This window comes from Pinus tabuliformis, chromosome 6 (genome assembly GCF_031772625.1).
Source record: "Pinus tabuliformis cultivar Carrire ecotype Pingquan chromosome 6, CPIR1, whole genome shotgun sequence".
NCBI classification, from domain to species: domain Eukaryota; kingdom Viridiplantae; phylum Streptophyta; class Pinopsida; order Pinales; family Pinaceae; genus Pinus; species Pinus tabuliformis.
The window spans coordinates 146,031,199-146,045,346 of NC_142292.1; the positions used below are offsets into that span (position 1 = coordinate 146,031,199).

The window sequence follows — 14,148 nt, forward strand, 5'->3', positions numbered from 1 at the left end:
CGAAAACGATTTCATATACATGTTTTACTGCAAGTTTCAAATATCATGTCGAGCTTAAGCACTTTCAATACCCGAATTAAAATTAATATGTTTGTTAAAAGAATGCGCACGCAGAGCAACAAAATATTTCTAGTAACAAAACAATGATAAGCCAACTTGCTAGACGGCTTCTTCCTAGTGTGTTCTAGGAGAGGCTACAGGCTGAATCCTCGAGTTCATGTTCTTGCAAACTGCCACGCTAGTGTAAAGGCGCGGGTTTCTTGCACTGGATATGCTCTATTTAAATGTGCCTTAGTCTTCCCGGAATTGAGGTAACACAATTCTCCAATAATTTTTCTGACAGACGGATCCACGAAGTGCGAGACAAACAAGGACACTTCATGATTTCTCTGAGAGAAGGAACACTATATTTGCCCAGCGAAGTAATGGCTCAAGGCTCTGATTCAATCGCGCCTCTCTACTGGTATAAACTAGTTCAATAAAAACTAAGCGCTTCGCGCATAAAAATGTCAGTGTAAAGAGAGGAAAATTAACCTGCGTGGCAAGTGAAGGATACATAACAAAACTCCCTAACATCTCAATGCACCAGCCGGGAATCGAACCCGGGTCTGTACCGTGGCAGGGTACTATTCTACCACTAGACCACTGGTGCGAATATGTTAGAGCCTTTCTCCCTTTGCTTCCTAGTTTACAAATAGGGTTTTTTGCGTTAATATCTGTTCTGAGTCGTTTATATATCTGCACTGCACCATGCTGGATTCCAGTCATGACTGTCATATATGTAATGCCAGCACGGAGGAGTTGGTGTTTGGTGCAGAAGGTCTCCAGTCACAAATTTTGTGATGCCCTTTGCTGTCAACCGACTTCCGACGAGTTTCTAGATATGAATTTGAGCCCACATTTGTCCCGTGAACTTGTTCAGAGGTCCCTTCTCTCGAATTTCCCTGACCGGTAATCTTTAGGCTCGAAAATCTCATCAATTTAATGTGAAAATTTTCTATTAAGAGTCTTCTGCGAATCACCATGCCCAAGAATTTAACGGCATTAACACAACATATCGAAATTACCAAACCCTAACCTCTGAATTGCTCTGAACGATAATGCCGCATACGCCGAAAAACTTGCCGCTTTGCATTTGAAGAGAATTACAGCGGATTTTACATACATAATACGCTACCGCCCCGTTGAATTATTTGCATTTTACATCCTAGTATCTTTGTCCATGGCCCTTCTCATGGTTTTTTTGGTCCTCCTTGTTTAATGGAGACGAAAAGTCGCCCAAAGGGACAACACGCTTCGATTTAATTTCATTAATGATATTTTGTAAGAAAGAAATACCGTTGTTGTGACAAGTGGCAAAAATTTAAATGTTAAAATTGGAATTTAACTATATAGTTGAGTCCTGAGGTGATGGTGTGATGTCATTATAAATAAAATAGATTTTCCCATTGTAAAATTTCAAACAAGATTATATTTTTACTAAGTAATTTATTAACCAGAAAATTTATTTTGAATTAGATTATTTATTCCATAAGTTAGATTATTATTTTAACTATAGAGTTGCTTATAGTATGTAAAAAATGTTTTTGTCTTCTAAACATTTTGACTTGTCAAATTACTATCTATATATATATAGATATATTTATATAATTGAGGTGAAATAATCAATAACAGATTTTTTGCCTAGTTTAATTTACTTATGGTTTTGCCAATAGTATTCTTATGTAAGAATGTATATATATATGATCGATCCATCTTAACTCTTGATCTACCAAGTGTCAAAATGGATTAAAATTTTTTGAGTGCAAACCACTAAGATATTTGATTCCTCTAGTCCCTCAGTAGATCGAGGGTTAAGATTGATCTAGACTAGTTAAAAGAACATTTTAATAATATAACTTATCTTTGATACATACACCCCATTAATCATCACACACTGATAATAATCTTTATCAGGATCCATGGCAACTGCATATTATTTACCCTTTTATACATGCCTGTAGTACAAATTATTAACTATATATATTAGAAGTCCTCACAACCCCAAAACTATAATGGCATTGTATATATGAAATGTGTACTAGATATGACAACCCCAAAACTATAATGACATTGTATATATGAAATGTGTACTGGATATTTCATTTTCAAGGGCACTTAGGTTTGTTGTCATGTGTCTTCATGCTGGCATAACATGGGCAGAGATCCTGGTTTCCATATGTACCAGGAGGAACACAGTTGCATTTGGCACAGCATGTACCACAAGCTCTTAAACATACATTCTGGCGGGATGCTTCTTTGCATCTTTCTCCGCAGGCGGCATTACAATCTGGGTTGACCGATTCAGGAAACAGTTAGTGATGCCAAGGATGAGCGTTGAATTCATAAGAAAAAACTAAAACAAGAAACAAACCATAACAGCACCAATAAACTAAAGATGTGCTTGGAATTCACACCAAATAGCTAAAACATCAAGAACAATAACAGCGAGATTAAACACTGAAGATGGACTTGCGATTCACAAGTAAAAGAACCACAAACGCCTAAGATGAGCCTTGACTTCACTAGAGAATGTACAAAGCAATAACAGCATCAACAACCTAATGATGCGAAAGCTGAAATAACAAATGCCTAAAACGAGCTTTCGAGTTCACCAGAGGAGTTGAAAACAACCGAAGCAACAAGTACAGAGGATATCAAAGATAAGCAATGGCTATGAGCATTGAATTTGAAAAACCACCTTAGTAACAGAAGCAATAGAAACAACAAATAACCTAAAAGAAAAGTCGTGAATCCACAAGAAAACTTAAATCATCAGCAATATAGGTAAGAAAATGTTGAAGCAGCATTAGCGACGATAACAATAAATTGATGCCTAAGCTAAGCTTCGAATTCACAAGAAACAGTTCTAGCAGTTGGTTCAACAACTATAGAAAATATAATATCATGTGTGCCTTTCTGAGCATTTACCTATGGTCTGCAGAAGCCTCCTATTCATTGCATGTGTTTGCAGCTGGAGTCGGGAAAAAAGAACCTCTGTAACCAAAGAGATAGCGAGCCATCACAGACATCTATACATTGAACCATTGTTACATAGAATATGAACCTTGCATGTCACTATAAATACAAACCACAGATAATATACGTAGATATGCTAGTGTGCCATGTTGATATGAAGGATAACGAACCATGGTGATCAAGTCATTGACACCTTACAAGCCATAAGAGATGAGAGTTCTAGAGGAAACAAGTCTGAGCCATTAAAAAAACCACAGATCATCCCTTTGTATAGAATGTAGGCCATTGTATATGGAATACTGAGACACCATATGTGAAATGTTAGATAATTTGGAGCCATGGTTTGACACCTATGTGAGGCCATAGATTAGAGTATGTATTAACTTATGGAAGAATGCAATCCACAAGTATATGTGATCCATATAGAAAATAAAATGAGGCACATTGTGGGATATGAGCGAGCCATTATATGAGAGCCACGTCATAAAAGAGATGCATGCAAGCCATGTCCAAAAGAAGAGCTTCCACAAAGAAACAAACCATAAAGAGAAATTCCATAGAAGAGATAATGATGCCACTGATGTATCACTGTATCAAATTCTAAGACACAAGAGTTGAGCGATGCCATTGTAATATTACAAAGAAAGAGTGAGCCATGAATAAATGCGAGAGCCACATAAAATGTATAGTGTTATGCATGAGCCACAGTTGACACGAATATGAGCCAATGTTGATTAGATACGAGCTTCCATAGATGTGTATGTATAGTGAGCCTCATTTTTATTGCAAATAAAGTACATGTACATAGAGTCAAGTACATATATATATATATATATATATATATATATATATATATATATATATATATATATATATATATATATATATAGATATATATAGATAATAGACAACTACAATAGTTTAACTATCTCAACTAAATTTACTAGACCAACTTGGTTAGTCGCTTCAACTAGAGATTCATCTGATTACAATACTTTCTTTATTGTGTCGACTTGATTGGGCTAGTTGACTAAGTTGACTAGCCCCTACAACAACATGGCAAGTGTAACACTGAAAAGGAAGACCCCCAAGATAAATATTAAAAGTTTAGTTGAATTTCCCCAAAGAGGCCACCACTCACATCCACTTCTACATGCATCCGTATTCAGAGATGGTCCACTTCGTATTCATTAAATTTAAATTGAATGAAGCAACCAATTCCCCCCCAACAAACACAATAGTTTATTCTAACTAGAAGACCAAAGGGATGTTAGTTTTTGGATATTATGGTAGCATCAGACATGTGTTCTAGTCTCTAAGGTGTCATAGAGGCTAAGGAACATGAAATATCCAAAACCCAGAAAAGGTTTTGGTAGAAAACACCTAAAGACCCCTCAATTAAGTTGATGGATCAATTATTAAAAGGTTCCTAAGTCTAACTTAGGAAAATTGATTAATTAATGGGTATTAATTGAGGAAATCGACATGCTCTAGAGACTTGTAGAAAATGGTTTGATGAAGTCTAAAGTGATCTTAGCCATCGATCACAATTAGATCTTGGTCGTTGATGCTCCAATGAGAGATTATAAGAGCAAGCCAATCAGGTGGAGATGGACATAATTGAGGAGTGAGTTATCTTGGAAAATCAAGCTACCCAATTCACAACTTTAGGGAGACCACAGTTTGAGCCAGAGGGAGAGCATCAGAGTGAGGGAGCAACATAAAATTTTGGAAGAGGAGTTCAGAGAGTTTTATATTGCCTCTCCAATGTTGAATTGGTAGGAGGCAGGAGGATGAATTATCTATAGAAAGGGCCACAAAAGCCTATGTGAATTGCTAGAAACCCTAGTGTGAGTCACATTTGGAAAATTATAGTGCTAAAAGAACCAATTAAATCTCACAATCCTGATATTATTCACTTGCAAGAAACTATGGTTAAAGGGACCAGAGTGGGAGGGGTTGTAGAGCCTTGGTTGATGAGATGGTATTTTGCTACATTAGAACGCAGTGGGGCTCTCTAGTGGGCTTACCACTAGATGGAGCCCAAATTTTAGGGTGTTGGATTCTTTAATCTATAACTCCACTATGTCTATTTAATTGGGGGTAAAGGATCTTGGAGTTAAAATATTAGTCTTTAACATTTAAGGTCCTTACTTGAACCAAATCCCTTACTAGGAAGGACTTGTTGATTATACTGCATTATCAAGAAAAAAATATCATCATAAGGGGAGCTAAACCTAACATTATCTCTTAGAGAGGTTTGGGGGGGCAATCCACAACCTAACCCTCTTAGTGGTTCTTTTCATTCTTCTTATCTTGATGAGTGAAGTTTTTTTATGGTTTTTTTTTTATGCTACACTGAATTTCCCTTCAGGGTTTTTCTTGGGATGTTTAGTCGAAAATAATTGTGTCGATTTTTATGTGTGCATCCATCTCTCAGTTCCTGAATTTTACTCCCGCAACATATTTTTATTGTGAAGAATGCATCAATGGTTTAACCATTATTTGTCGGAAATAAATAAACTACTAATAGTTAGAAGATTAAACTCCTTTTAGTGCATTCATGGAAATTTCACATGGTATAAAAGGATTATTGATAGCTGGGAGGCTCAGAAGTGAAAGATTGTGAGATTGTGCAGTTTTCGAGGGAGATCTGAAGCACGAGGTTTACATCTATGTAAGCTTAACTAGGGGTGCGGGCATAAATTTATTTCCAGAGGCAGAGTGTAGGAACAAGTTCAATTTGCTTAGAAGAAGAGTTTGCAGGCAGTGTGTTTGCCAAGAAGCAATTCTGGTGAGTAGATCAGTTGATTCGCTAAGTAGATCTAGGCACAGAATATTTACAGCAAGGGTTGCAGCTGTAGATTTGCGCAGGGCATGAAGAGAAAAGCACATAAAGGAGATTTCTAATTTCTCACACAACATAGGAGTGGAGCTTGAAGGTTGGGTGATATACACACACATCTAAGTGCTCACTTTAGGAGTGAGCATGGTTGTGTGGAGATTCAATATTATGTATGGCATGTTATTATTTGATCATATAATTTATTTGGGATATGGAATGACTTTGTTGAGTGTTTCATCCTTTTGTTTTATGACTTGTTTATCCTAACTATGTTATATGCTTGAGTCTTTCAACCTTCATTGTAATAAAACCTATGATTTTAACCCTACGAAAAAATTTAGATTTTATTTTAAATTTTTTTTTGGTACAATGTACATCCTAATGCAATATAAATCCTATTATATATATATGCATTCCTATTATATATATATGCATTTTGTTGGTTAACTAATATGTAGTAACGTATATTAAACTTTAATTTAAAGTATTAATTTAATAATATTATATATTCCAATTTCATGAGTCATTTTTAAATGTTTTCCTCCTTTATTATTTAGATATTTTCATATATATAAATTGATCACTTATAAGTTACAAAATTAGACCCTTTACTTTAAAAATTACATTTTATTTAATTTACTGAAACACTAAATTACTTTTGTAAATGTATTTACAGGTATCATTTGAACATCAACATTATAATTTAAATATCAAATAAAAGATCTACGATTACGATTACGCTTCGTCATAGTGGCTCTTCCCTATTTCATTTCATAACACGATTTTAATACATAACAGGAATATCCCAGAGACAAAGCAAGCAGTGTATTGCACAACTCGGGGATGTAGCTCACATGGTAGAGCGCTCGCTTTGCATGCGAGAGGTACGGGGTTCGATACCCCGCATCTCCATTTGACAAATTTTAAAATCCATGTTCTGCTTTAAAAATGTCATCCAACACGCAAAGTCCATAAAAGATTGAAACTGAGCAGGATGGACGAATCGATTTCAACATCTCAATTGAAACTGAGCACAGAAGGTTGCGAGCTTTGAAAGCGCACAGCTAAGTTAAAACAGGAGGGTGGTTTCAATAACTACTGGATCAATAATAACAGGTGGTTCGAAAACTGGTAACAATGGAGATGCGGGGTATCGATCCCCGTACCTCTCGCATGCTAAGCGAGCGCTCTACCATCTGAGCTACATCCCCATATAAAAGCTAGAATTGTAGGATATCTAGTATTGCTATTTTGATCTGGGAAAACGTTACTATTTTTTATAATGTGAATTATGAAAAAACCCTCACTGTGAAAATTTACGTAATGGCTGTATGGTGTGATTGAGGTTGTCCACCATATTGATTTATGGATATGCTGTATGTTGTCCAGTATTTTTCTTGTCCATTACAGAACAGCTTAAAGAATTTTTGTATATTACAAATCTTGGAGTTGGATTTTTCCAATTGCGGGCTTTAATTTTTAATGGTTCTAAATAAAGAATGTTGACTGTAATGGTATGGCCAATTCGACGGTATTTCCGACTGATGGATATGGATGCCTTGAATTGAATGTCGATGGAGGTGACAGGAAGGAAATGAGCCGCATTGTTTATAAAACTTGCCAAAGCTACACACAAAAATAACCATCCTCCCAATAATGGGAGCCTTTGAATCCATATCCATATCGCTTTCAACTGAATTAGAGCTCAGCGGGATGGATGGACCAGTGCGCTGCAATCAAACCAATACCACTAGCTAGCTTAAAATAAAATAGCTTTGTTTTCCGTTGCCGGGACTTGAACCCGGGTCTCTCGGGTGAGAGCCGAGTATCCTAACCAACTAGACTACAACGGATTTTCTCTTTTGTAGCACTTACATAATACATGGCTATTGGATCTTCATATGACAGAGAAAAGAAGTAATAAGGATAATGTTTTAAATTCATCTTACCATCTTAGTTGATACTCACCAGATAGGATATTGCGATTTCGCTTAATTTAAAAATTCAATAAAACATGTTTTTATGGTGTTATGAAATATGGAAAAGCTCTCAATTAAGAGAAAAGCGCAGTACTCTGATCCACCCAAAATTCCAAAAGAGTATTGTCGATATCTAGAGAGATCTTAAAATAAACACTTGTCGGTCGCAAAGGACACGAGGCAACATTGGAGAACAACCATGGCGAAAAAGAGCAGAATAAAATAATGTGTATTGTCTAGAGAGTGTCAAAAATCTCTGAGGCTTTGTCTAACAAAGCCACAGTTTGGCTAGATGGAGAAATTATAGTTGGAAGAAGGGCTTCTTTAGGTAGTCTATCATAAGAGAGTGCCCAAACTAATATTTATCTTTATATTCTCCGTTGGAATTACCAAAAAACTTAAAAACTTTTTAAAACCATTGTCTCTTTCTACTTTAAACAAGATACAAAAGCCTATAAATTCACTCTTCTGGTTTGTTCCTTGACCATGGGCATATACAAAATGTATGTAATGATGTTTTTCAGAAACAAAACCACCCCAATGCAACATATAATGAGATTTATTTGGAAAGCGCCATCAAAAAAATCCTTAGGAGGCTAACTTCAAAAGCTTGCAGGACTATAAATTTGTCTTTTTTACCTCATACTATTTGGGCATTCTGAAATAAAAGCAATAATGACCTCCAACTAAATGTCAGAATTATTGAGGACACTTGTATTTCCTTCCCACCAAACTAAAAATCCAAAATAATGAAAGATCTTTTAAACTTGAAACAAACTTATTATAAATCCAAGACTGAGACAATCCTAAAATGAGTAAGTGTACTTCAAAAGCTTGCAGGACTATAAATTTGTCTTTTTTATGTTATGTTTTACCTCGTACTATTTGGCCATTCTCAAATAAAAGCAATAATGACTTTCAACTAAATGTCAAAATCACGAGGGCACTTGTATTTCCTTCCCACCAAACTAAAAATCCAAAATAATGAAAGATCTTTTAAACTTGAAAAAAACTTATTATAAATCCAAGACTGAGACAATCCTAAAACGAGTAAGTGTACTTCAAAAACTTGCAGGACTATAAATTTGTCTTTTTTATGTTATGTTTTACCTCGTACTATTTGGCCATTCTCAAATAAAAGCAATAATGACCTCCAACTAAATGTCAGAATTACTGAGCGCACTTGTATTTCCTTCCCACCAAACTAAAAATCCAAAATAATGAAAGATCTTCTCTAAACTTGAAACAAGCTTATTATAAATCCAAGACTGAGACAATCCTAAAATGAGTAAGTGTATAGGTATATAGATATACAGTGCTTTATATTTTTTATTTTTATATTGCCTATTTTATTTTAAATTTTAACTTTGATTTATAAGTTTTATATACAAATTTTTCATATCTCATCAATATTATAATTTGTACCTTTTTATTTTATTATATTTAAATTAAGATAACTTGTCTATTATTATTGAGCAGTTTGCATCGTCTTAGTGATTGGTGGCACTTGGTATGTTGGCAAGGATGACAACCAGGTCAATATTGAGGTTAGATGAAGCAAATGTTAGCATTGATGAGCATGTTGATTTAAGGGGAGTCTCATGGTTATTGTGGTATTCTGTAGAGAATCATCATAGTAGCCGTCTTAATGGAGAAGCCATAATAAGATAATTATGATGGCTGGGGAGTCCCAGCTTTGGAGAGTATTATGTCTCAAATACTGACACACAAAAGAGCAAGAACAAAGGTGGTAGCCAAAACAATTTTAACATATTCAATTCTTTTCACATGCTACTTTACCTATGAAGAAACATTTACATATATAAAGACTCAATTCATGCACTAAGCAACATAGGCATCTAAAACCTCCAAAGAAAAATATTAAAATACATACAATTCCATAGAGAAATTTTGCTAGAGATTTTTGGGCGTTTAATACTTGTGTGATAGGCAAGATTATCTAGAGTACTACATGGTGAGCTCCAGTATTGTAGCAATAATGCTACAACTCCTGGGGCTTCCTGTCTCTTAATTTTATCAACCCGGTAGTTCGTACAAACTTGGAAGCGACGGTGCTGTATGCACAAGTACTAGCTCTTGTCGCAGCTGTCACTTGGTCAGCTGGCACAAGTCCGCTAGGGCTCAAGCCAACTTCTATAGGCTCACAGAAGAAGCTTTATCAATGATGGACGAAAGCTAACTCAGAGAAAACTACTCTACTTGGCGAAAATGATCTGAAAGCAAATCAAAGCATGTAAACCTAGGAAACCCTAATTTAACTAGTCTAACCTCTATACTGCAAGGAATGTGAAGGAAACTTCTACCAATGCTGTTGTTACATCTAATAAGTGGAAATGCATGGATCTAAGCTGTTTGCATCATAAAAGACATGTTTTTGTATTTTCCCTTTAAATGTGTGGAATGATTGTGATTGTGTGCTAATTAGGGTTTGGTTGTGCAGATGGGATGGAGAAAGAAGGAAAGCGTGGGACAGGTTGGGAAGGCTAGGGGAGGTCCCTAAGGATCCTTAGCATCCATCCACAGAGGTTCCTCGCATTCAGATGCTCAGCAACCGAGAGAGTGGCCTCCTACAGGATGGCTGTGGAGGATCCTACAGGATACTCTGTTTTCTACAGGATGTCTACAAATGGCTACAGGATGACCTACCGTGAGTGGTTGGAGTGATGGAGGAGTAATGGAATGGTAGGGGGAGATGTGCAAGGTGGGGATGAGGCTGGTGATGGATGTAGAAGTGAAGGAATGGGATAGGGAGTGACTGTAGGGAGTAGGTTGGAAGATAGAGGACTAGGTCAACAACGAGGGGCTAGAGAATGGAGCTATGCGAGGAGTGAAAGTCTTTGGGGAAATAGCAGAGCGGAGTAAAGGTCGAGAAGATGTGGTTGCATGTGTGATCAAGGTGGAGGAGAAGGTAATGGGCCGAGAAGGAGAAGTGTAAATGTATCAAATGCTTATGAGTGTTATCAAACCGAAAGTGCATCAACCTAACTACCTGTGCTTATAAATTCAATGATCAGCAGTCAAAAACGCGAAGGAGAATGTGCATGAAGCTGTGGTAAAGGAGTGCAGTGCATGAGTGGATGACAAGGAAGCATCTAACGTAACAGTGACTGTATTGCAGCAATCATCAAGTGAAGAAATGCGTGTTTTTGGTGGCTAGCTATGGGCTGCACCCCAATCTTCAAGAAAGATGGCAGTGAGTCCTAACAGCCTTTTTGTTGGAGCTCCAATGGACTCTATCTATCCTCTACTACACTAAACGACTGTAAACAAACTCACCATAAGCAAATCCTATCTACTCATGAAAAAGACCAACTTAACAACCTGTAATTCGAATTGCATGTACAAATGAAAAGCTCAAAGTGCTGGAAATGAAATGGGAACAACACTACAGCAGAGGGGATCTATGGCTCTCAGGTTGGGCCCTAACCTGAGAGCTATAGTCTCCTTACGAAACTCAGAACTAGATCACAAACTGTCTTCTTTATTCATAATCTGATATCATGCCAAATTGGCTTACAAAAGAGAACGAAACTTGAGCTGTGCTCCAAAATTACAATAGTAATACGAGAGTTTCAACAACCTAACCAAGGCTAAGGCCTCTATACTTATACAAAACGATGCTCCAACAAGTATCCATGATTCTAGGAGCTCGGCTGTTCAATCTATAGTTTAACTGCTGATCCTGTAGGATGATCATAAATGCTGTTTCCTGTAGAGCAGTTTTGAACTGCTGTTCCTGTAGAACAGCTGGCCGTGTATTAAGCTCGGAGGGAGGATGGAGTGGGGCTCGGAGTTCTTGGTGAGGATCACGAGGAATGTCCCCCAAGACCGTGGACAACCTCTCCTTACGTCAGCAATGCCAACTCGTTGTCTCCTTGCCACCTTTTCGTTGTCTTTTTCTCCCTTTTAATGCCAAAACCTGGAATCACAATGCATTAGCTACGTAGATAAAGTGCCTATCCTTTCTCCTACAAACAACATGAATAAACTAAGAAGTGTATGCATAAACAATAAAAATGAATGGTTTGAGCAAGCAAAATAGGCCAAAAATGAGCCCAAATTGTACCAAAATTGGGGCTCATCATCACCCCCCAGCTGAACCATTTGCTCATCCTTGAGCAACCTTGCCCCTGCTCCTCGTCCTTGGCCGAGGACTCGGGACCGGAACAGGCTGTTTTTTTTCTGCTTTTGATGGCCCTACCTTTTCTACCCCTGATGGTGATGAGGGTGATGCTTCCTTCCCTTTTTCTATTCCTTTGAGTCGGGCTTCAGAAGGCGACTGGCCTATCTTTCGTGTCCAGGAAGTTATTTTTGGGCTCCCCTTTTCGGGGGTAGCTGATGGTTTAGAGGGGGTTCTTTTACTGGGTGAAGTAGGTACATCCCCTGAAGTGGTCTGGCCGCTGGGTGAAGGCTGTGGCTTGCTCGGGGACATCCTCTTGCTTCTCCTGGCTTCAGGTGGCAGAGGGGTCTCCCTCTCCCTTTTCTCTTTCGGTTTTGGAGGTGTGCTGAGGGCAGCCAGTGCCGCTGCTGCCTCCTTATCGAGGATGTCAGCCTTCTCTTTCTTGTGTTTTGCTCCCTCGGAGCTCCTTGTAGAGGGTCCCTCCTTTTTTGATTTCAGGCTTCCTGTGGAAGACCCTGCTTTGCCCGCTTCCGGGCCTTCTGTAGAAGATTCTTTCTTTGTCTTCGGGCTCTCTACAGGAGGCTGTTTCGCAATGACCTTCGGGCCTCTTGTAGAAACCCCTCTTTCCAGCCTTGTGATTCTTGTAGGAGCCCCTGTCTCTGTCTTCGGGCTTCCTGTAGAAGCCTGTGGTTGTACTGTCGGGCTTCCTGTAGAAGCCTTTGTCTCCGTCTTTGGGCCTCCTGTAGAAGCCTGTTTTCCAACAATTTTCGGGCTTCCTGTAGAAGCCTTGGTCGTTGCTCTTGGGCTTCCTGTAGAAGCCTGCTCCTTACTGATCTTCGGGCTTCCTGTAGAAACCTTTGTCTTTGTTTTCGGGTTTCCTGTAGAAGCCTGAGTTTGCGTTTTCGGGCTTCCTGTAGAAGCCTGTGATTGCGTTCCTGCAGATGCAACTCTCACCACCTTCCCTTGCCTTGTTTCGTGGCTTTTGCGTTTGGCTTTGACTGCAGAAGCTGACAAGGTGCTTGGGCTGGCAGGGGCCACCTCAGCTTTGACTGCCCTGCTTTTCAACCTCTGTTCCCTTGCTGATAGGATGGGGGTGTCCTCTTTGACTTTGTCATCTTTTCCCTCTTCCTTCTTCTTTCGTTCCTTTTTCTGTGCTGGAGCCGGAACTTTTTGGCTTTTTCCTTTCTTACTCCCGGCTGCTGGCTCTTCTTCTTCTCCGTTAGAGGATTCCGCTTCTTCAAGCAACATTTTTATGTTCCCCGTTCTGGATAAGTTCCTAAATGATTCCCAAGCGAGGGGGACTTTATATGAGCGGAGAGCATCCTCCACGAGGAGCTTGACTAGCCCATGGTGGGCTATCTGGTCCGGAATTCCGTCCTTGAGCTTGGTGGAACACTCCATTAAGGACTGTAGTAGAAAGTAAGGAATGCTCAACCTCTGTGCTGCAGGGAGGTCAATCTGGTGTCTTAGTTCGTTAAGCAGCCTGAAGTGATACGCATATACAATGCTATATCGACCCTCACAGGTGATATATTTCATAATTTGTAGACTGACTTCGTTCCATGGCGGCAACAGGCTTGCCCTTTTTACTCCATTTTTGTCTTTGGTGAATGACTCTTCCGGTGGGAAGAACTCCTTCTTTGCTTGCTGGCTCATCTTCCGCTCTTCTTTGTCCCACGGCAGACCCATGGGCAGCTCTGTAATCCGACTGATATGCTCTGGGGTGAGTTCGAGGCTGAGACCTCTGAAGGTTACCGTGGCCAATGTCTGTGATTTAGGCTGCAGAGCCTGCAAAAATTCCTCGGCTACTTCATCATCGTAGCCCTGTAGTTTATCACAGAAAGGCATCCATTGCGCTCTAGTGAAGAGCTCAACCACTGCTGGGTTTCTCCTTAATGCATTTGAATTAGTGGGCTCTCGCCTGATAAACCCGCTAGGCATGATGAACACAGTGGTTTATACCAGAGGTGGTGGATACACAGGAAATTCGGTCTTAAAGACAGAACATGCAATGAATTTTCAGACCACAGTTGATTATACAGCTATCCTGTAGGAGCGATAGTATAGGCACGACAATCCAATTTTTTATGACCACACTGTGACTAATGGCCTTACCACCTTTAAAAAACAATTGCGGAAGGAGTTGCAGGGTTACCTCTTTTTTG

The 14,148-nt window shown here is 38.7% G+C and overlaps 4 non-coding genes across 4 annotated transcripts; 1 reads left to right on the forward strand and 3 right to left on the reverse strand.

The window, feature by feature from the left end:
* Positions 1-581: 581 nt before the first annotated feature.
* TRNAG-GCC (transfer RNA glycine (anticodon GCC)) lies at positions 582-652 on the reverse strand. The gene has a single exon. It is a non-coding gene; the product is annotated as a tRNA-Gly (tRNA).
* Positions 653-6,702: 6,050 nt separating this feature from the next.
* TRNAA-UGC (transfer RNA alanine (anticodon UGC)) lies at positions 6,703-6,775 on the forward strand. Its single transcript has one exon. It is a non-coding gene; the product is annotated as a tRNA-Ala (tRNA).
* Positions 6,776-7,001: 226 nt separating this feature from the next.
* On the reverse strand, positions 7,002-7,074 carry TRNAA-AGC (transfer RNA alanine (anticodon AGC)). Its single transcript has one exon. It is a non-coding gene; the product is annotated as a tRNA-Ala (tRNA).
* Positions 7,075-7,643: 569 nt separating this feature from the next.
* TRNAE-CUC (transfer RNA glutamic acid (anticodon CUC)) lies at positions 7,644-7,716 on the reverse strand. The gene has a single exon. It is a non-coding gene; the product is annotated as a tRNA-Glu (tRNA).
* Between the last annotated feature and the right edge of the window lie 6,432 nt (positions 7,717-14,148).